Consider the following 24,519-nt stretch of genomic DNA (forward strand, 5'->3'; position numbering starts at 1 on the left):
ATTGCATCTAGTGCATGCCCACAGGTCCTTTGGTCTGAATGTGGTCTTGGTCTAAAGAGTGTGCCAATGATGGCTAGTTAGTCAATGATGGGTAAGAGTGTTTCAGCTCCTATAAACCTAAGACAGAGGCATACATCAATATGCTATCTATGTTTTCCTCAAAGACAGGTAATATAGGAGTACTATAAACTCCAACCGTAAGACAAGCATGGTCGGCTGGGCACTAGAGACCCTAGACTCTAGTCTAGGATGAAATTTTGGGCCCCATGCAGATATTGGGACTGCCATCTAATAAAATTAAGGGGAGAACTGTGCCCTTCCCCACAGCCTAGAGCAGGCCTGTGATCTGTTTACAATAGACCAAACAACACTAGAACCTATGAGGCATTGCATTGCCAGCCTTGGTGCCCTGCAGTCTGCTACAGGAGCTAAGGAGAATGGACTGCCTGCTGAGCTTGCCTTGACACCTTTAGGCTGCTATCACCTCACCCAGCTGCTGGGCTGATTTGAAAAAACGCTGGGGGTGTGGCTTCCCCTTTATATGTGAAAGCAAAATATTAAAATTTCGGGCTTTCATCAGAATACATTGTCTTGGCCCCATGCTTCCCTTGCCCTCCATTCCCCTTTTATTCCCATCCTTCCTTTCAAGTGAACACAGTTCCTATAGCTGCAGGTGGCTACATCAGCCCAATGTGCCTGGTACCATCCCTAGGCTGATATTTCTGGATTCTTTAAGAAAGCATACTGAGAACTATCCAATAAGCAATACATTTCCATTGCCTCTTCATGAGCTCCTGTCTTCAGGTTAATGCTTTGTTTGAATTTTTCTCCTGATTTAAAAAAAAAAGCAAAAAACAAAAAACATGATGTCATGATGTGGAATTGTAAGACAAATAAGCCTTTCTGTCTCTTACGTCATTTTAGTCATGACCTTTTACTCATGACCACTTAGTCATGAGATCATATTAAGCCATTTTAGCAGCCCATAGACAGAACTGTCTCAGTCTGATTCAAGGTTATATCAAATTACAACAAGGTTCCTGGTTTACAAAGAACAGAAAGTTATTTCTCTCTGAAGAAGTAAAAGTCCAAGATCAGTTAAAATTCAGAAAAATGGTGAGAATTCATTTTTTAGCTTACATATGACAGTTTATCACTGCAAATTGATGCTGTGTTCAAAGTTTCTCCCAGGATTTTTGTGAGGACATTAATCTCAATTACCTACTCCGGATTCAGGAAGTACAAAGCCCTAGTATCCTCTCATTATGGCATTTGAGTGGCAAACAATCACATCCAGTGCAGTTGAACATAATCATTCTGAACATAAACATAGATCCAATGAACCTGCTACATTGCCTATATTAACTTGTTACACTTATGGGTTTTATAGTAACAGTAAACCTTTTGCTTCAGGGAATATTCAATCGAAGCGGGCCAATTTGATTCTTCTTTTAAAGCATGTCTCTTATTTTTATCTTGCATCAAAGAAATAACAAGGGTGATATGACAGTGGGTCATATTGGGTGGAAATTTTATTCTTTCATTTCCTTCTAAAGACATGGCTATGGCTAATATCCAGATATTTATGACCCATTCTTACTGTCCTCTTCATTTGTAGTCAACTGCATTGTATGTTCATACAACAATGTGGACTCACAATTTTATGGACTTCCAGCAAGAACATGTAATCTAGTATGATACCTAATTTTCAAACTGTCTGCATTGACAGAGCTGAGTAGGGCTCTGGATACAGAGAAGACTAGATTCATTAATTAAATTAATAACAAATAAATATTTTGAAATAATTCATAAAAATATTTAAGACTCATAAAAAATACGAGCAGGTTTTTCTGTTGTTGCTGTTAGAACTTAGCATCAATAGTGAACATTACAATATACAGCAGATTAAATTCCCAGTGAAGCCTCACAGTTAATGACTTTACTATCTTCAATTCTGTTGTCATTCTGTTATTGTAAGTTGTCCTCCAAGCATAAACTGCTCACTCAACTAATCTGACACCTTTCTTGGATTTCTGAAGGCTATTTCTCCATAATTTTCCAAAATCATGCAAATGCTTGAGAGCCATGTATCTATATATACTTCCAGATACAAACCATTTCCCTATTTCTTACAGTTTTTTGTCAATTTTTTTTTGTGAATTCCTTGAGACAAGACTAAAATAAGGTATGAAATAGGTGACAGATATTTTAACTCATTGGTTTGAGATCATCATAGTGATGTTTTCTGACCTTTTCAGAGGAGATGCAAGAAACATTTGCTCACACAACATAACAAATAAAGAGAAGACAAAAACAGATCCCACTAATGGCCCATTTGGGGAACTGAGATTATTTATAGATTATTTATAGTGTATGGCTGAGAATGTACAGAACTAATTCAAAGACAGCTGTATCACCAATGCTTATTTCAGTATGTTTGACAGCTCTAAAAAGCTGGAAATCTGGATCACAATGCTAAGCCTGAATGCAGGCCAACACATTATAAATTGTATTGTTCAGGTTCCTTATTTGGTATAAACATATTCTGAGAAACCTGTCTAGTTTCTGTTTATTCAGCTTGGATTTCTTTTCAGTGAGGAAGATTCAGTTTAATTGCCTACTCTGACAGGTTGTGCCCTAGTGAATCTGGACATTTAGAATTTTACCCTAGACCAGAAGTCGTGTTCCTTGGAATACTAGTAATTTTGTCCATAATACATACATACACATACACACACACACACACACACACACACACACATTTACACAAGCAAGCACACACTCTGTAAACCTCATGGTTTTCTCAGTTCAACATATATTATATTCCAATCTGTTGTCTGGGAATTTGTCTAAAGCAATCAAATTTATCTTTTGCCACATGTTTCTGTTGGCATTAACAATAAGAAACTGAATTACCTGAGTGATACCATCCCAGCATAAAATAGACAGTTATTATACCAAGGCAATAGTATTAGAAGACAATGGTAAAACATTTATTAAAAAATGTGAAATATATGACATTAGAGATTAAAAATTACTCTATCAAAAGTTCTAAAGCTAAGAGCACAATAATCTTTACTGAGAATATATCACACAAATGCCAATAATCTCCCATACTAAACTATATGAACTTTAAGCAACATACTTATATTAGGATAGATATTAATACTAGGTAAAATAATTTTCATATTTTGTTTTTGAAAGAACTACAGAATATGAATATAATATGCCTTTTGGGTATGTATGTATTGTGTGATGAACTTAAAGGCCTGGGTTTTCTGTAATAGATTTCCCACACTCATTACATTTTTAAGGTTTCTCTCCTGTATGGATACTTTGGTGAACTTGAAGGCTTGAATTCTGAGTAAAAGATTTGCCACATTCATTACATTTGTAAGGTTTCTCTCCTGTATGGATTCTTTGGTGAACTTGAAGGTGTGAATTCTGAGTAAAAGATTTGCCACATTCATTACATTTGTAAGGTTTTTCTCCTCTATGGAACCTGTAGTGAACTTGAAGGTTTGAGTTCTGTGTAAATGATTTGCCACATTCATTACATTTGTAAGGTTTTTCTCCTCTATGAAACCTGTAGTGAACTTGAAGGTTTGAGTTCTGTGTAAACAATTTCCAACATTTATTACATTTGTAAGGTTTCTCTCCTGTATGGATTCTGTGATGATCTTTAAGATGTAATGACTTGATAAAGGATTTCCCACATTCGTTACATTTGTAAAGTTTCTCTTCATTATGGATTCTGCAATGAACTTGAAACATAATAAGTATTAGAAGATATTTCATGAAACATATGATATATTTTATAATATTATTTATGTCATAATTTAGTATTAATTATAACAGTATAACTTGAAACAAACTTGTGGCAAATTTCACCTATTAATTAAAAAATATTATTTCCTCTGTGAAAATGATTATCAATATGGAAACAAATCACCTTTCCAATGACAGAATGATAGAAATGAGCATGTACAATACTTCTTTTATGACTGAATGATAATGCAAGATTAATCAATATATTAAAAGTCAGAGAGATATTTATAAGAAAATAAGGAGAGATATATTATAAAATATTAAGTTCACTATCATCCCATGAAAAAAATTTATCAAATATGTTCATTTCAGTTTATTTGAAAAAGCCAAAATTTGTAAATAAAGCTATATGAAAAGCTTAAGTGTGGATAAAAGAAATATGGTACATTTAAACAAAGAACTCAAGAATTTTGCAAGCAAATGTTTAGACCTTCATACTTTCATCCTGTTTGAGGTAACGCAGTCACGAAATGACATGCATGGTATGTACTTAGTTAAAATAGATATTAACCATAAAATATATGCACCATTTAACACTACTAAGACCAAGTGAACATACACTTGATGAAAGGGCAACCAAGGAATCTTGATTTTGATTTAGAAATTGGAGTAAAATAGCTATAATATGCAGAGGGAGAAAAGGGAACTGGGAGAAAGGGGTGAGTAAGAAAGTAGGATTAGGGTGTCAGGATCATGTGTAGAGATGGACAGGAGAAAGAGCTAGATGATTATGATAATAAATGAAAATCTGCAACTGGATGAAGTCAGAGATGGGGGACATCTTGAGTATTAGACAGTTACCAAGGATAAAGGAGAAACTAACAAATAAATGGGGGTGACCTTAGTTGATACTCACTATATTGCAGATATGCAACCTGAAGGGGTTACCACCTCTAGCCAGTCAGGAACTCCAAAAGAGTGATTGAGACATCTACACAACCAGAAACATTTCAATTAAAAATTTATCCTGTCTTCAAGAAATTCAGACACTGGGGATGGAGCAGAGACAAAGGGAATGTCCACATAACAACTGGATGAAATTGACATACACACCATGTGCAAGCAACACGCTTTTATTTTATTAATGATACTGTTTTATGCTTGCAGACAGAAGCATGTTGCTTCTGAGAGGCTCCACACAGCTGCTGACTCAGCCAGATAGAGACAACTGCAAAAAAACAGTAGATGTAGCTTGAGCTTTTAAAGGAAGAATAAGAAGTAGGATTGTGGGCCATAAATGAAGGCAGTAGGAACTTCACAGAAAGACCAACAGAATCACCCAACCTTGTCCTTTGGGTACTTAAGATTCTAAACCACAAATAAAAAACATGCATGGACTAGACCTAGACATATATGTAGCAGGAGTGCAGCTTAAACATCATGTGGGTAATAACTGCAAGAATGGTATCATTCCTAAATTCTGTTGTCTGTGCATGTTATATAGTCCACTACCTGGGCTTCCTTCTCAGGCCTTATGGCCTTAGTGGGAAAGGAAGCACCTACCTTGGAAAGAATTGAAACTCCATCTTCAGGGTATACACAGGGGACCACTACATACACAAAGTAGAAGGAAATAAGAAATGGGGGAAAGATTGTAAGAGGGGGTGACTGGGAGTGAGCAAATGAGCCATATACAAAGTGAGGAAGTAAAGAAAAAATAAGTTAAAATAGAATATGATCAAAAATTTTAAAAATATGGATAGATATATGAAAACCATAAGTATTTCTGCTAAAACATGTGTGCAAAACATGAGAATAGAGAATTTAACAATGTTCTCATATGTTAAGAAATATTCATTGAGACATAAATCCCAAAAAACTTGATAATTCTTCAACAAGATAAAATTCTTTATGTGTGTAAATTCATTTTTCAACCATATTACTATGTAAAAGTTTATTTAGAATTAAATATGCAATTCTTGACTTGATATTTGAAAACTTACACATTATTTAAATAATAATTTCAGAATCCAAAATCTGAGTTTCATTCCCTGTGCCAAAACTCTGCCTGCTTCCTGGGAGGCATGCTGCCTTCCAGGATAACCAGGTGAGATTCCCAATCCTCTTCCTCATGTATTCCTGTATTCCTGGAAAGCACAGCAGCCATGAAATCTGCCACACCAACTCTGTGCCACATCTTCCAGTCTATAGCACTACATGAAATCCAAGATTTCTGTTGCCCTCAGTAACCACAGGCTCTGAAAGGTTTCATTGAGGCATACTTATGCCATTGACAAACAGAAGTCTGAACATATCTGAGACTACTTTCTTTGCCTACAACCCTGGAAGCCTACTGCCACCTATGACAAAGCATGTCTTCCTGAAATGCCAGAGGTCTAGGGCTATGAGGAACTTTCAGTTAGATCTTCAGTGGCAAAGACTAATAGCTATCAGGGACTATGAGGTCTGTGAACACCAGAGACTTCAAAATTGCCTATAAACTACAAAATAATATAATTAAAAAATTTAGGGCAAATGGCACTACTAAAGCATATCTATCCTAAAATACTCAGCTCTGTATTCCTGAGCAATAGTGAAGTGCAAGAAAATTACCTTAAGTCTAATCTTATGAAGATGATGAAGGACTTTTAAAAATAAATAAATAAAATATATTTACAGAGATTCACTTAAAAATAACAGAAAATTCAATTAAACAAGTAGAGACCCATAATGAGAAAGAAAATTAATATGAAGAAGTACAGGACAATTAATCAAATAGATAAAGCAAGTAAAAATGTTAAGATATGAAAAGGGAAATAGGAACAATGAAGAATACAGAAAAATAGTCAAAATGGAGACAGAAAACCTAGAAAAGTGACCAGGAGTTCTAGCCACAAGCATCATAACACAACAAAAGAGATGGAAAATAATTTCAAGTTGAAAACATACAATAGAAATTCAAGTACAGTGGTTCAAATATTTACCACCAAGGCTAGTTTATGGCAACATCCAGGAAAGCAAGGTACAGGAGGAGCTGAGAGTTCTACATCTTCATCTGCAGGCAAATAAGAGACAACTGACTTCCAGGCAGCTAGGACTAGGTATTAAAGCCAATGTCCACTGTGAAACACATGCTTGGACATCTCTAAAAGTTCTGTCCTAACAGAGCTACCCTTTAACCCAAGAAAATACAAACCATCACAGCAGGGAATAGTGTTGAATGCAATGATACAGGAGACAACATATTGAACAGAACAGCAATTGCTCAACAATTTATAAAGTGATGTCCTAAAACTAAAAAAGCAATTCAAGGAAAATGATATCATCCTTAGAATGAAATGGTAGCCTATGGACTAGGAAGAAAACTACACTACTCCTACAACTGACAGATGACTCATATCCAAAAATATAATAAACTCAAGAAGTTAGATAACAACAAACCAAACAATCTAATTAAAATTGAGGTAAAGAGTTAAACAGAGAAATAGAGGAATATCTATTGGCTGAGAAAGACTTAAAGAATTGCTTAATATCTATTGTCATCAGAGTAATGAAATCAAAACCATTCTGAGACTTCACATTATACACATCAGAATTGCTATTACCAATAACTCAAGCAAGAAAACTTACAGACAAGATGTGGGGCATGGAAAACACTCTTTCATTGTGGTTGGATATAGAAACTTGAACTGTAGCCCAGTGTGGCCTTGTTTTATAGGGTGCCAGGGTATCTGCTGCTGGGACCATGCAAAAGTGTGAGCTCCTAGTAGTAGGAGCTCACAGGTATAGGTCTTGTCTTCTCTAGGTGTAGGTATTGTTTCTATAATAATGTACAAATTTTCTTAATCCACTAGCAGTGGAGGTTGATTTTCTTCAGATGAATGTCATAACTTTTTAAATTAAAGACTACATGAAAACTAAAAATGCTCAAGTCCAGGAGTTGTAGGTATGACAATGTCTTATAAAAATGGTAAACTCTGAGACCTTCAGGACAGCCCTTAAGGCTTGTAAAAGAGTTGTAAATATGTAAGTTTGAAAATGTATATTTTCCATTCAATGCAAAACAATACAAACACAATATAAAGTATAGGAGGGGTTTGTGAATCTAAAGAAATAAAAGTAGGTTCCTTGTGAGTCAACTTGTTAGACAATTTCTGAGGAAGGAGATAGATAAAAAGCTTTAGAGAGTGGTGGCCACAGTATATCCTACACAACTAACATTTTTAGCTAACATACTATAAAGGCATATAGATTCATGAATTCAGGATCAGCCAAGGAAAGACCAAGCCTAGGAACAGGCTTTATGAAAATGGAAATTCCAGGGCAGTGCCCTCAACCAACTAGCACATCTTCTCAACTTAACAAAGGCAGACCTATATTTGAATGCATTTGCACTCTTAAGAAAAAATATATGTTTAGTGTCTTCTAAGAATCAAAGTGATGGATGATGGGATGCTGACATATAGATAAAAAGAATACATGGAGTAAATGACTAGATTGATATGTGAAGACTAGACATGTGTTGTATAGGATATGAGCTACAAAAATATTTTTTGAATATAAAGAGAGAACTGATTGAAGGACATACACAGGCACACACACAAGCAGAATATGGACAGGTAGATTCCATAGCATGGCTAGCAATCAAAATATAGATAGAGAGATCCTCAGACAGAAAGCAGAACATAGAAAAGCTTTACCATAAAACATAGAAAGCAGACTGGAAAAGCTTTACCAAGTAGAAGTTGTCAGTTTGGATCCAGAATTTTTCTTCCAGTTATTTGTTTTTGCCAATCTCAGCTACTATTCTCTCAGAACTCTTCTTGAAGCCAAGGGTATTCTTTGGTATTGTGTTACCATTCTAGAAATTCAACTGGAAGTTTCTGAGTATATTAGGAATACTTCTACCTGACATCCCAAATATACCTCTCCTGGTAATATACCCAACAATGTTCTACCATCTCACAAAGACATATATTCCACTATGTTCATAGCAGCTTTATTCATAATAATCAAAAATTCCAAATGACTCTGATGTCCCTAAAAAATAGATATAGAAAATATAGTTCATTTGCGCATGGAATAAAAATCAGCTATTACAAAAAAGGATATCATAAATTTTGAAGGCAAATGGATAGAAATATATATATATACCCTTCCCCCAGGCCTGAGTAGACCAGCAAGTCATTTACCACAATAGATCAAGCAACAGTAGGACCTGAGAGGCATTGCCTTACCAGCCTTGGCACCCTGGAGTCTGCTACCTGAGCTAAGAAGAATGGACTGCCTGCTGAGCTAGCCTTGACACCCTCTGGACTGCTATCTCCTTACCCAGCCCCTGAGCTGAACCAAGAATAGATTCTGGGGGCATGGCTTCCCCTTTATATGTGAAAGCAAAATATTAAACTTTGGGCCTTGATCAGAATACTTTGTCTTGGCCCCACTTTCTCTCACCCTCCATTTCCATTAATTCTCAGGATTCCTCTCAGGAGAACCCGGTTTCCCATAGCTGCAGACAGATTATATATATATATATATATATATATATATATATATGCATATATGTATTTCTGAGTGAGGTAACACAGTTCCAAAGGGATACTCAAGGTATGTATTCACTTATAAATGAACATGAAACATAAAGAACAGGATATCCACAGTAGAATCCATATACCCAAAGAATCTAAATAACACATAGGGTCAAGGTAGGATAACCTTAATCTCACTCTGAAGGGCAAATAAAATAATAACTGGACATGGTTGCAGGGAGTGAACTGTCTATAAGATGGAATGGAGAAGAAATAAGTAGTGGGGTAATCAGATGTGCTTAGAGGCAGGGATGGTGGGCCAGGATAGTGAATATAAATCTGTAGCTGGAAGAGAATGTAGCATTATTAGAGTGTGCCAGACCCCTGGAATAAAGGAGGGATGACTATAGAGTCTAAGACAATGACTCTGGCTAACACTCCTTGCAGAGTTTGATATGTATCCAGAAGTGTCTACCTCCTGTAACCAGGCAGGAGGCCTAGTGGAGGCATAAGGCTACCAATCTACCCACAAACCCTTTAATCTAAAATTTGCCCTGCATAAAAGAAGTACAATGAACAGATAAAGCACATACTGAGGCAATAGTCATCTAATTTCTGACCCACTTTCTGTTCCATTCCATGTAAAATAACCAATCCCTGATACTGTTGATAATACTTCTTATGCTTTCAGGCACGAGTCAAGCATGGGTGGTCTTTCAGAGGTTCAATCCAGCAGCCAATTGAAATGGGGGAGATGTTTCCTAGCCTAACATTAGATAGAGCTAGGAAAGCCTTGGCAGAAGAATTGAGGGACCATCAGGGTGATAGGAACTCAACAAAAAGACCAACATAGAGAACTAACCTGTACCCTTGTAGCTCCATAAGACTGAATAAACCACCAACAAAAGACTATAAATTGACTGGACCTAAACCCCACACCCCTGCTGGCATATATGTAACGGATGTTCAGATTGGTCTTCCTGAGGGTTCCCCAACAACTAGAGTGGGAGCAGTCCCTGACTCTGTGGCCTACATTTGTATTCAGTTTCCCCTTCTGGGCTGCTTCCTCTTGCCTCAGTGGGAGTAGATGTGGGCAGTCATGCAGTGACTTGGTTTGCCATGGTGTGTTTACAGCTAGGGAATTTTTCCCACTTCTCTGAGGAGAAGGAGATTGGGGACAGAGGATTGCCTGTATAAGTGATGGACACTTACGTATCCAGTCTGATAGTCTATGTCTTTTTATTGGAGAATTGAGTCCATTGATATTAAGAGATATTAAGGAGAAATGAATGTTGTTTCCTGTTATTTTTGTTATTGGCAGGGGAGATATGTAGACGGCAGGAAATAATCAAACTCAGGGCTGAAATCAACCAAGTTGAAACAAAAAGAACTATACAAAATATCAACAAAACCCAGTTCGTTTTATGAAGCTACAATTACGCTCATACCTAAGCCTCACAAAGACCCAACAAAGAAGGAGAACTACAGACCAATATCTCTTATGAATATCGATGCAAAAATACTCAATAAAATTCTCGCAAACTGAATCCAACAACACATCAAAGCAATCATCCATCATGATCAAGTAGGCTTTATCCCAGGAATGCAGGGATGGTTCAATATTCGGAAATTCAAAGAACCAGGAGCTGGTTCTTTGAGAAAATCAACAAGATAGACAAACCCTTAGCCAGACTAACCAAAGGGCGCAGAGACAGTACTCAAATTAATAAAATCAGAACTGAAAAGGGAGACATAACAACAGAAACAGAGGAAATTAAAAATATCATCAGATCCTACTACAAAGGTCTATACTCAACAAAATTGGAAAATCTGGATTAAATGGACATTTTTCTAGATAGATACCAGGTACCAAAGTTAAACGAGGAGCAGATAAATCATCTAAACAGTCGCATAACCCCTAAAGAAATAGAAGCAGTCATTAAAAACCTCCCCACCAAAAAAAGTCCAGGACCAGATGATTTTAGTGCAGAATTCTATCAGACCTTCCAGGAAGACCTAATACCAATTCTCTTCAAACTATTCCACAGAATAGAAACAGAAGGAAAAATACCCAATTCGTTTTATGAAGCTACAATTACACTCATACCTAAGCCTCACAAAGATCCAACAAAGAAGGAGAACTGCAGACCAATCTCTCTTATGAATATCAATGCAAAAATACTCAATAAAATTCTCGCAAACCAAATCCAACAACACATCAAACCAATCATCCATCATGATCAAGTAGGCTTTATCCCAGGAATGCAGGGATGGTTCAATATTCGGAAATCCATCAATGTAATCCACTACATAAATAAACTCAAAGAAAAAAACCACATGATCATCTCACTAGATGCTGAGAAAGCATTTGACAAAATACAACATCCCTTCATGTTAAAAGTCTTGGAAAGATTAGGAAAAACATCCAGGAAATTCAGCACACAATGAGGACAAACCTAAGGATACTATGTATAGATGAGGGTGAAGATTCTCAACTTAAAGGGCCAGTAAATATCTTCAACAAAATTATAGACTAAAACTTTCATAACCTAAAGAAAGAGATGTCCATGAATACACAAGAAGCCTACAGAACTCCAAATAGACTAGACTAGAAAAGAAATACCTCCTGTCACATAATAATCAAAACATCAAATGTACAAAACAAAGAAAAAATACTAAAAGAAGTAAGGGGAAAAGTTAAAGTAACATATTAAAGCAGACCTATAAGAATTACACGTGGCTTCTCACCAGATATTATAAAAGCCAGAAGATCCTGGACTGATATCATACAGACCCTAAGAGATCACAAATGCCAGCCCAGAATACTATACCCAGCAAAACTCTCAATCACTATTGATGGAGAAACCAAGGTATTCCATGACGAAACCAAATTTAAACAATATCTTCCTACAAATCCAGCACTTCAATGGATAATTGGTGGAAAACTCCAACACAAGGAGGAAACTACAACGTAGTAAAAGCAAAGAAGTAATCTTCCAACAATCCCAAAACAAGATAATTAAACAAATATAATTCTATCTCTAACAACAAAATAACTGGAAGCAGCAATAAATTTTCCTTAATATCTCTTAATATCAATGGACTCAATTCAATAAAAAGATGTAGACTATCAGACTGGATACATGAACAGGACCCAGAATTTTGCTGAATATAGGAAACTCATCTCTGTGAAAAAGACAGACACTATCTCAGAGTAAAAATGATGGAAACAATCTTCCAAGCAAATGGCCCCAAGAAACAAGCTGGAGTAGCATTTCAAATATCAAATAAAATCAACTTTCAACCAAAAGTAATGAGAAATGATAAGGAAAGACACTTCATACTCTCAAAGGAAAAAAGCTAACAGGATAAAATCTCAATTCTGAACATCTTATGCCCCAAATGCAAGGGCACCCATATACATAAAAAACAAAACAAAACAAAACAAAAAAAACTTTACTAAAGCTCAAAGCATACATTGTACCTCACACAATAATAGGCCTCAACAGATACAAAAAGATTGAAATAATCCTTTGCACCCTATCAGACCACCGTGGTCTAAGGCTGATCTTTAATAATGACAAAAACAATGGAGAATCCACATACATGTGGAAACTGAACAACGCTCTACTCAAGGCCAAGGAAGAAATAAAGAAAAAAATTAAAGACTTTTTAGAATTGATTGAAAATGAGGACACATCATACCAAAACTTGTGGGACTCCATGAAAGCAGTACTAAGAGGACAACTCATAGCTCTAATTACCTACAAAAAGAAACTGGAGAAAGCATACATTAACAACTTGACAGCAAACTTGAAAGAACAAAAAGAAGCAAGCAAATATACCCGAGAGGAGTAGATGGCAGGAAACAATCAAACTCAGGGGGGAAATCAACCAAGTAAAAACAGAAAGAACTATACAAAATATCAACAAAACCAGAAGCTTGTTCTTTGAGAAAATCTACAAGATAGACAGATTAACCAGAGGGCACAGAGACAGTATCCGAATTAATAAAATCAGAACTGAAAACAAAGACATACAACAGAAACTGAGAAAGTTAAAAAAAATCAGAATTTACTACAGAGACATATTCTAAACAAAACTGGAAAATCTGGATGAAATGGACAATTTTCTAGACAGATACCAGGTACCAAAATTAAATCAGGAGCACATAAACCATCTAAAGAGTCCCATAATCTCCAAAGAAATAGATACAGTCATTAAAAGTCTCCCAACAAAAAAAAAAAAAAAAGTACAGGACCACATGGTTTTAGTGCAGAATTCTATCAGACCTTCAAAAAAGTCCTAATACCAATTCTATTCAAACTATTCCACAGAATAGAAACAGAAGGAACACTACCCAATTCCTTACAATTACGCTCACACTTAAACCTCACGAAAGATCCAACGAAGAAAGAAAACTTCAGACCAATCTCTCTTAGGAATATTGATGCAAAAATACTCAATAAAATTCTAACAAACAGAATCCAAGAACACATCCAAACAACCATCCATCATGATCAAGTAGGCTTTATCCCAAAAATGCAGGGATGGTTCAATATTCAGAAATCAATCAATGTAATCCACTATAAAAAAAAAAAAACTCAAAGGAAAAAACCATATGATCATCTCACTAGATGCTGAGAAAGCATTTGACAAAATTCAACATCCCTTCTGGTTAAAAGTCTTGGAAAGATCAGAAATTCAAGGCCCATACTTAAACATAGTAAAAACAAAATACAGCAAGCCAGTAGCCAACATCACACTAAATTGAGACAAACTTAAAGCTTGTACAAAGCTCAAGTTCAAGTGGATAAAGGACCTTCATATAAAACCAGATACACTGAAACTACTAGAAGAGAAGGTAGAGAAGACCCTTGAATACCTAGGCACAGGAAAAAAGTTCCTAAGCAGAGCACCAATGCCTTATGCTCCAACATAAAACAAGGACATATGTTCCACTATGTTCATAGCAGCCTTATTTATAATAGCCAGAAGCTGGAAAGAACCCACATGTCCTTCAAGAGGAATGGATACAAAAAATGTGGTATATTTACACAATGGAGTATTACTCAGCTATTAAAATCAATGAATTTGAGAAATACTTAGGTAAATGGATGGAAATAGAAAATATCATTTTGAGTGAGTTAACCCAATCACAAAAAAAACCACACATGGTATTTACTCACTGATAAGTAGATATTAGCCCAAAAGCTTTACATAGCCAAGATTCAACTCATAGACCACATGAAGCTCATGAAGAAGGAAGACCGAGTGTGGATGTTTCGGTCCTACTTAGAAAAAGTAACAAAATACTCAAGGGAGCAAATATGAAGACAAAGGGTGGGACAGAAACTGAAGGAGGGGCCATCTTCAGACCATTCCACCTGTGTATACATCCCATGTACAGTCACCAAAGGTAGATGCTGATGTGGATGTCAGGAAGGACATGCTGACAGAAGCCTGATATAGCTGTCTCCTTAGAGGTCTACCAGATTTTGACATATTCAGATGTATATATTCACAGCTAACAATTGATCTGATCAAGGTGTTCCCAATGGAGGAGATAGAGAGCAGACTGAAGGAGTTGAAAGGGTTTGTGGCCCCATGAGTAGAGCAACAATACCAACCAACCATAGCTCCCTGGTGTCTAAACCACCAGCCTGGGAGGACATAGGGAGGGACCCATGACTCCATCTGTATGTCTAGGGGAAGATGGCCTTGTTGTTCATAGGTGGGAGAGGAGATCCTTGGTCCCATGAATGCTGAACACCAAATAGGTGGGGAATTTGAGGGTGGGGAGGTGGGAATGGGGGGGCAGGTAGGGACACATCCTTATAGAAGCACGAGAAGGGGAGATGGGATAGGGCGTTCCTTGGTGTTGCGGGGATTGGGGTAAGGGGATAAAATCTGAAATGTAAGTATAATATCCAATAATTTTTTAAAAAATGTATAACTATATATAATATATTTATATAACATATATGACATAAATATATGATAACATTGGTCATCGTTCCTTTATGAAGCTTTTGGGGTTTCTGTTTGTTTTTTTTTAATTAATTTTTACTGAATTTTGGGGGGATGTGATAGTGGGTTTCTGGGTGGGAGAAATGTAGAAAAAGGATAACATCTGAAATATAAATAAAATATCCAATAAAAATGAACTTTATAGTGGGTTCTTAAAACAAAAAAAGACATCATAAAAAGTATCCTGGGCTTTTACATGAAAGAAAGAATTGAAGAAACTTGTCATTAGTTTTAAATTGATGGTCTAATAAACCTGTGCCTTGAGTCCATCTAGCAATGAACTTTATTTACTTGTGACTGGATGAGTAAAAAAATTCTCTTATATTAGAGGATTGTTGTTGCTTAAAACAATCTATTACTTTTGTATTTAATATTTATAAGTTTTATATACAACATTATTTTATGTTTTATGAAAAAATTTTTAAAAATTGATGGAGCTGGAGACACTAAATTTGAATGAGGAACTGCAAGAAAACTGTCAATGCAGGTTTTCTTGCAAATGCTTAGTTAGCTTTTAAAAGTTGGTTATGTGCTGTGCAGTTAGAATGTCTACGAAGATTAAGCAGCTAGTTAGGAACAAGAATACAGTTATTTAGTGGAGATAAGAATGGATCAACTTGTATTCTACATGCAACTGACAGTTGAAATTACACCATGTGTTTAAAATGCTGTCTTTTTTCCACTGGATAGTTTTGGCTTCTTGTCAAAGATTAAGTGAACATAAATGTGTTCATTCATTTCTGGGTCTTCGTTTCTATTCAATTGACCTATCTAATTGTACAGCCACCATGTGGAATTCATCACTATTGCTCTGACTTACAGCTTGAGTTCAGGGAAGGTGATTCCCCCAGAAGTTATTGCCACCACACCTCCAGTGAAGTCTGTGTGACAAGAGTAAAATCTTGGATGCTGACTCCTGAGGTGAGTGCTTCAAGGAAGCCTGTCTCCTAGAGAGCCCTGGCAGCCCCTGAAAAGGATGTGTTCCAGATTTGGTTTTGCTATTACTGGGGGAGGTTTCTGTGCCATATTTTTGAATTACTAATCTTTTCTTGGAAATATTTAGTTTGGAGAACAGGGTATGATTGAAACATCTATTACGTTCGATACTCCAGATTTGGCCACGTAAGTGGCTTTAGTAAATTCATAGCAAGGTGTTTTTAATTCGACTTTTGGAATGAAGAATTAGATTAATTATATAGAAAAATTGTCCCCAGTATTTAGGGCTATCTTACAAAATTACAACAGCTGTTTCAATATCATATGCAGGAGTCTATGGTGGACAAGGCAAACAATTTGGTAGAGGTTAATGGAGCCGAGGTTCTTAACAAACTTTGAATTGGCTAGAGAGAGTCACTGGGGCATAGTCACCCTGGTACCTTCTTTTAAGTCTATAATAAGAAAGCATTTAGGGACACTATTCAAAGGCTGGATGTTGGTTAATTAGACAACAGATTGCAAAACACTGGGATAGTGCCTCTCAAGACCTGTCTGGGTTGTTAGACAGCAGAATCTAAAAATATACTGACCTCAGACAATACTGATAACATCTTTGGAAAACCACCATCTGATGCCTCATGGGCCTTATGAAAAGTTATTTCCTGTCTGATGTTTAAACTGGCCATGTGTGGCCCAGCTGATCTTACTTATTGTGCAATGATTAACTTTGTTCTTTTCTGTTTAGAAGTCTGATGCTTGCACATATGAATTACACTCAGATTCAACACCTTATTTCGTTTGTGTTTGTTTGTCACTTGTTGAATCTCTGCCCTCCTGTTACTGGTTTCCTGGTTCTCCCCAGGTGTGGGACCCCTGACTGGCTATGCCCATAGCAAGTTATTTTATTGTTGAAAATTGTTTTTCCTATCCTGAGTTTTTAAATAGTATACATAATTGTCCCTAAATGTTTAAATAAATTCAGCAAAGTGGCTGAATATAAAATTTACTCCAACAAATCACTAGACTTTTTCTACTTAAAGGGTAAATGATCTGAAAAAGAAATTAGGAAAAGGACACAATCCACAAGAGTCACATATAATATGAAATATCTTGATATCAACAAAACCAAGCAAGTGAAAGATCTGTATGGAAAGAACTTCAAGTCTCTGAAGAAAGAAATCAAAGATGACCTCAGAAGATGGACTGATCAACCATGCTCATTGGGAGGATTAACCTAGTAACAATGGCCATCTTACCAAACAATAATCTATAGGTTCAATGCAATCTCCATCAATATTTCAACTCCATACTTCAGAGAGATAGAAAGAGCAATCCTTAAATTCATAAACAAGCTCCTATTGTTACTACAATAAAAAACAGCAATAACATGACTTCTAAAGTTATACTTCTTTTCCATTAGATCTGTGTGTCACTCAGACTTCAATGAAGAAGCTTAATATGTATATCAACAAAGGACAGTAACTGAGAGACTTTGGAGTTTTTAGTCTTATGTAAATTTTCCTTATCACATCCTCCTATCAAGGCTCAGAGACCTATGCAGAAGATGAGACAGAAGGATTTTAAAGGATACATTTGGTGAATGATGCTAAATAAACTGCATGTTTTTAGCCACAACAAGACCAATGCCCTTGTAAAGTCATTGAGAATAAGAGAGTGTTCACAAGAGCAGTAAAAGGGAGACTAAATACCAGCAGAGGTAGAAAATGTCATCCAAGATAAGGAAATCTCTAAACTACTCTTAGAGAGGAAAAATAAGTTTTATACAATGAATGAGCATGCCTTCAGTTCAGGAAAAGTTGCCAGAACAAATCAGACTCCATATTTATACACATTTTTGATTTCTAATATATTTTTTTCTTCGGAGAAAAAAAGAAAGAAAGAGAGTAAGTAACAAAGACACAAGCAGAGTCAGAGATAGAGGGACAGAATGATCAGAGAAATAATGAGATTAAATTAGTGTAGAGAGAGGAGATGGTATGCAAGAAGTTGAAAGAGAGAAAAATAAGAACAAAACATACTCTATAAAACTATTAAAAGAGGAATACATCAATAACTCACTCAAACATAAGTGATCATTACTGATCATTTATATGTAACAGAAAAAAAATGACAGAACTTAAAATGTAAAATAGTCGGCTCCTTTTTAAAATAGTTATAACATAGTATATTTCAAAAAATTAAGATTCAGTTAAAAAGAGGCAAAAATATATAGATTTCATGTTTATGCTCTTTTTTTGGTTCATTATTCTGAAATAAACTTTTAGGAATGATTTCTATTCTAGCGCATCTCCAGGCATATGTCAGGTCTAGATTTCTCTTGGGTTTACAATCATCACATGACATATTATTTCACTTCAGATTACCTGGTTCTCTTCCTTCTGTATCCTCTCTACAAACAATCCATGGTTCTTTGTTTTGATCAAGACAAAGGATTACATCTGGTTCTGAAACAGCAATACCTCTACAGCCAAGAGAGCATAAACATATATCATTGAATATACCCATGTACTAGCACAGCATTGTGACATGTAGGTGAGAGGGAAAGAATAAAATAGAAATGAATGACCTTTTAGAGTCACTTCTTTCCAAAGTTTTTGAAAATCTTCAGACTGAATCCTTTCTGAAATTCTGAATTTCATTGTAAAATTAACACATCCAAAAAAGAAAACTGTGGGAGTCAAAGTACATTCACTTATAAAAGCAACAGACAACCTTTTTAAAAGGTATAAGATTACCCTCCTCCAGTCTGAGGCCTGCGGGTGAGTGCACCCAGATGTCCCCCAGACACATTCTGGGGGATCCATAGAACCCATAGCCAGTGCTAGCACGCCCCTTCCACCGCTCGCCGCTCCTCCAGTCTGAGGCCTGCGGGTGAGTGTACCCAGGAATCCGCCAGACATTCTGGGGGATCCATAGAACCCATAGCCAGCGCTAGCACGCCTCCCCTCTGCCGCTCGCCCCTCCTCCAGTCTGAGGCCTGCGGGTGAGTGCACCCCGGATTCCGCCAGACATATTCGGGGGGATCCACAGATCCTACAACCAGCTTTAGGTAGGAAAACCCACATACTACCCTGAGCTCATAGCTGGGCGCCCTGAGTGCTCAGAACCCAGCAGATACCCCTCCCCGTCCCCCTTCCCCCGCGCCCCTGCCGGCCAGCACCCCTTTTCTGCCCATCTCCCTGGTCTGAGTCCCAGACCAGACCTCTACCAGGTCTGCAGTTGTGTGGACCCCGGTCACCGCCTGAGACATACTGGAAGGTCCACTCAACCCAGAGCCACAGAGGAACAACTGAACTCAGAGTGTCAGACAACATACCCTGAGATATCCAAGAGGAGACACTGCACCCAGAACAGCAGACATCTAGCTGGACTGCTACATAGGAGGCACCATATCCTGAGGCATGCTAGAGATACCACTGTAATCAGGGCAGCTGGAAAAAATCACAAAGACATCTGGACTCCTAGAAGACCAAACACAAGTGAGACAACTGGAAAGACAGGCTTCAATCAGAGACAGAAGTACAGGTAGCACTAAAATTAACCAGATGGCAAAAGGCAGGGGCAAGAACGTAAGCAACAGAAATCAAAGTTACATGGCAACATCAGAACCCAGTTCCCCCATCATAGCAAGCCCTGAACACCCCATCACACCAGAAAAGCAGGATTCAGAATTAAAATCACTTCTCATGATGATGATAGAGGACTTTAAGAAAGACATAAATAACACTCTCAAAGAACAGATAGAAACCCTTAGAGAGGAAACACAAAAATCCCTTAAGGAATTGCAAGAAAATGCAACCAAACAGGAGAAGGAATTAAACAAAACCATGCAGGACCTAAAAATGGAAGTAGAAACAATAAAGAAATCACAAAGGGAGAACACCCTGGAGATAGAAAACTTAAAAAAACGATCAGGAGTCATAGACACAAGTATTACCAACAGAATACAAGAGATGGAAGAGAGAATCTCATGTGCAGAAGATACCATGGAAAACATTGACACAACTGTCAAAGAAAATGCAAAATACAAAAAGCTACTAACCCAAAATGTACAAAAAATCCAAGACACAATGAGAAGGCCAAACCTAAGGATAATAGGAATAGATGAGGGGGAAGACTCCCAACTTAAAGGACCAGTAAATATCCTCAACAAAATTATAGAGGAAAACTTCCCTAACCTAAAGAAAGAGATGTCCATAAATATACAAGAAGCCTACAGAACTCCAAATAGTTTAGACCAGAAAAGAAATACTTCCCGCCACATAATAGTCAAAACATCAAATGTACAAAACAAAGAAAAAATACTAAAAGCAGTAAGGGAAAAAGGCAAAGTAACATATAAAGGCAGACCTATAAGAATTACATCAGACTTCTCACCAGAGACCATAAAAGCCAGAAGATCCTGGACCGATATCATACAGACCCTAAAGGAACATAAATGTCAGCCCAGACTACTATACCCAGCAAAACTGTCAATCATTATTGATGGAGAAACCAAAATATTCCATGACAAATCCAAATTTACACAGTATCTCAACACAAACCCAGCACTTCAAAGGATAATTGGTGGAAAACTCCATCACAAGGAGGGAAACTACAACCTAGAAAAAGCAGGAAAGTAATCTTCCAAAAACCGTAAAAGAAGGTAGCTACACAAACATATCTCCAATGCCAATAACAAAAATAACAGGAAACAACACTCATTTTTCCTTAATATCTCTTAATATCAATGGACTCAATTCTCCAGTAAAAAGACATAGACTATCAGACTGGATACGTAAACAGGACCCAACATTTTGCTGCATTCAGGAAACGCACCTCTGTGGAAAGGACAGACACTACCTCAGAGTAAAAGGTTGGAAAACAATCTTCCAAGCAAATGGTCCCAAGAAACAAGCTGGAGTAGCGATTCTAATATCAAATAAAATCAGTTTTCAACCAGAAGTAATCAAAAAAGATAAAGAAGGACACTTCATATTCATGAAAGGAAAAATGTACCAAGAGGAACTTGCAATTCTCAACATCTATGCCCCAAATGTAAGGGCACCCACATACATAAAAGACACTTTACTAAAACTTAAAGCATACATTGCACCCTACACAATAATAGTGGGAGATTTCAACACCCCACTCTCAGCTATGGACAGATCATGGAAACAGAAACTAAATCGAGACACAATGAAACTAACAGAAGTTATGAACCAATTGGACTTAACTGACATCTATAGAACATTTCATCCTAAAACAAAAGAATACACCTTCTTCTCAGCGCCTCATGGTACCTTCTCGAAAATAGACCATATAATTGGTCACAAAACAGGCCTCAACAGATACAAAAAGATTGAAATAATCCCCAGCGACTTATCAGACCACCATGGATTAAGACTTGTCTTTGACATGGACAAAAACATCAGAAAACCGACATACACTTGGCAACTGAACAATGCTCTACTCAATGATAACTTGGTCAAGGAAGAAATTAAGAAAGAAATTAAAGACTTTTTAGAATTAAATGAAAATGAGGACACATCATATCAAAACATGTGGGACTCATTGAAAGCAGTACTAAGGGGAAAAATCATAGCTCTAAGTGTTCACAAAAAGAAAGTGGAAAGAGCATACATCAACAACTTGACAGCAAACCTGAAAGCATTAGAACAAAAAGAAGCTAGTATACCCAAGAGGAGTAGACGGCAGGAAATAATCAAACTCAGGGCTGAAATCAACCAAGTCGAAATAAAAAGAACTATACAAAATATCAACAAAACCAGGAGCTGGTTTTTTGAGAAAATCAACAAGATAGACAAACCCTTAGCCAGATTAACCAAAGGGCGCAGAGACAGCATTCAAATTAATAAAATCAGAACTGAAAAGGGAGACATAACAACAGAAACAGAGGAAATTAAAAAAATTATCAGATCCTACTACAAAGGCCTATACTCAACAAAATTGGAAAATCTGGAAGAAATGGACAATTTTCTAGATAGATACCAGGTACCAAAGTTAAACGAGGAGCAGATAAACCACCTAAACAGTCCCATAACACCTAAAGAAATAGACACAGTCATTAAAAATCTTCCCACCAAAAAATGTCCGGGGCCAGATGGTTTCAGTGCAGAATTCTTCCAGACCTTCAAGGAAGACCTAATACCAATCCTCTTCAAGTTATTCCATCGAATAGAAACAGAAGGAACACTACCCAATTCATTCTATGAAGCTACCATTACACTCATACCTAAACCACAGAAAGACCCAACAAAGAAAGAGAACTACAGACCAATCTCTCTTATGAATATTGATGCAAAAATACTCAATAAAATTCTCGCAAACCGAATCCAACATCACATCAAAACAATTATCCATCAAGATCAAGTAGGCTTTATCCCAGGAATGCAGGGATGGTTCAATATTCGGAAATCCATCAATGTAATCCACTACATAAATAAACTCAAAGAGAAAAACCACATGGTCATATCACTAGATGCTGAGAAAGCATTTGACAAAATTCAACATCCCTTCATGTTAAAAGTCTTGGAAAGATCAGGAATACAAGGCCCATATCTAAACATAGTAAAAGCAATATACAGCAAGCCAGTAGCCAACATCAAACTAAATGGAGAGAAACTTGAAGCAATCCCACTAAGATCAGGGACTAGGCAAGGCTGCCCACTCTCACCTTACCTATTCAATATAGTACTGGAAGTCTTAGCTAGAGCAATTAGACAACAAAAGGAAGTCAAAGGGATACAGATAGGAAAGGAAGAAGTCAAAATTTCACTATTTGCAGATGATATGATAGTATACTTAAGTGAACCTAAAACCTCCACCAGAGAACTCCTAAACCTGATAAACAACTTTAGCAATGTGGCTGGATATAAAATCAACTCAAACAAATCAGTAGCCTTCCTATACTCAAAGGATAAACAGGCAGAGAAAGAAATCAGGGAAATGACACCCTTCACAATAGCCACGAATAAAATAAATTATCTTGGAGTGAATCTAACAAAGCAAGTGAAAGATCTGTATGACAAGAACTTCAAGTCTCTGAAGAAAGAAATTGAAGAAGATCTCAGAAGATGGAAAGATCTCCCATGCTCCTGGATTGGCAGGATTAATTTAGTAAAAATGGCTATCCTGCCAAAAGCAATCTATAGATTCAATGCAATACCCATCAAAATTCCAAATCAATTCTTCATAGAGATAGAAAGAGCAATTTACAAATTCATTTGGAATAACAAAAAACCTAGGATAGCGAGAACTATTCTCAACAATAAAAGAACCTCTGGGGGAATCACCATTCCGGACCTCAAACTGTACTACAGAGCAGTAGTGATAAAAACTGCTTGGTATTGGTACAGAGACAGAAAGGACGATCAATGGAACAGAATTGAAGACCCAGAAATGAACCTGCATACCTATGGTCACTTGATATTTGACAAGGGAGCTAAATTCATCCAGTGGAAAAAGGACAGCATTTTCAACAAGTGGTGCTGGCTCAACTGGAGGTCAACATGTAGAAGAATGCAAATTAATCCATTCTTATCCCCTTGCACAAAGCTCAACTCCAAGTGGATAAAGGACCTTCACATAAAGCCAGGTACACTGAAAATATTAGAAGAGAAGTTGGGGAAGACCCTCGAATACCTAGGCACAGGGGAAAAGTTCCTGAACAGAACACCAATGGCTTATGCTCTAAGATCAAGAATCGACAAATGGGACCTCATCAAATTGCAAAGCTTCTGTAAGGCAAAGGACACTGTCAACAAGACAAAACGGCAACCAACAGATTGGGAAAAGATCATTACCAATCCTACATCTGATAGGGGGCTAATATCGAATATTTACAAAGAACTCAAGAAATTAGATGCCAAACAACAAAATAACCCCATTAAAAAATGGGGTACAGAGCTAAACAAAGAATTCTCAACTGAGGAAACTCGAATGGCCGAGAAGCACCTTAAGAAATGCTCAACATCCTTAGTCATCAGGGAAATGCAAATCAAAACAACACTGAGATACCACCTCACACCAGTCAGAATGGCTAAGATCAAAAACTCAGGAGATAGTAGATGCTGGCAAGGATGTGAAGAAAGAGGAACACTCCTGCATTGTTGGTGGGGTTGCAAGCTGGTACAACCACTTTGGAAGTCAGTCTGGCGGTTCCTCAGAAAATTGGACATAGCACTACCTGAGGACTCAGCTATACCACTTCTGGGTATATAGCCAGAAAATGCCC

At 36.9% G+C, this 24,519-nt stretch overlaps 1 pseudogene; it reads right to left on the reverse strand.

Moving 5' to 3' along the window:
• Positions 1–24,519, reverse strand: part of LOC143434578 (uncharacterized) — a 365,164-nt pseudogene that overhangs the window by 335,821 nt on the left and 4,824 nt on the right.

This window comes from Arvicanthis niloticus, chromosome 16 (assembly GCF_011762505.2).
Source record: "Arvicanthis niloticus isolate mArvNil1 chromosome 16, mArvNil1.pat.X, whole genome shotgun sequence".
NCBI classification, from domain to species: Eukaryota; Metazoa; Chordata; class Mammalia; order Rodentia; family Muridae; genus Arvicanthis; species Arvicanthis niloticus.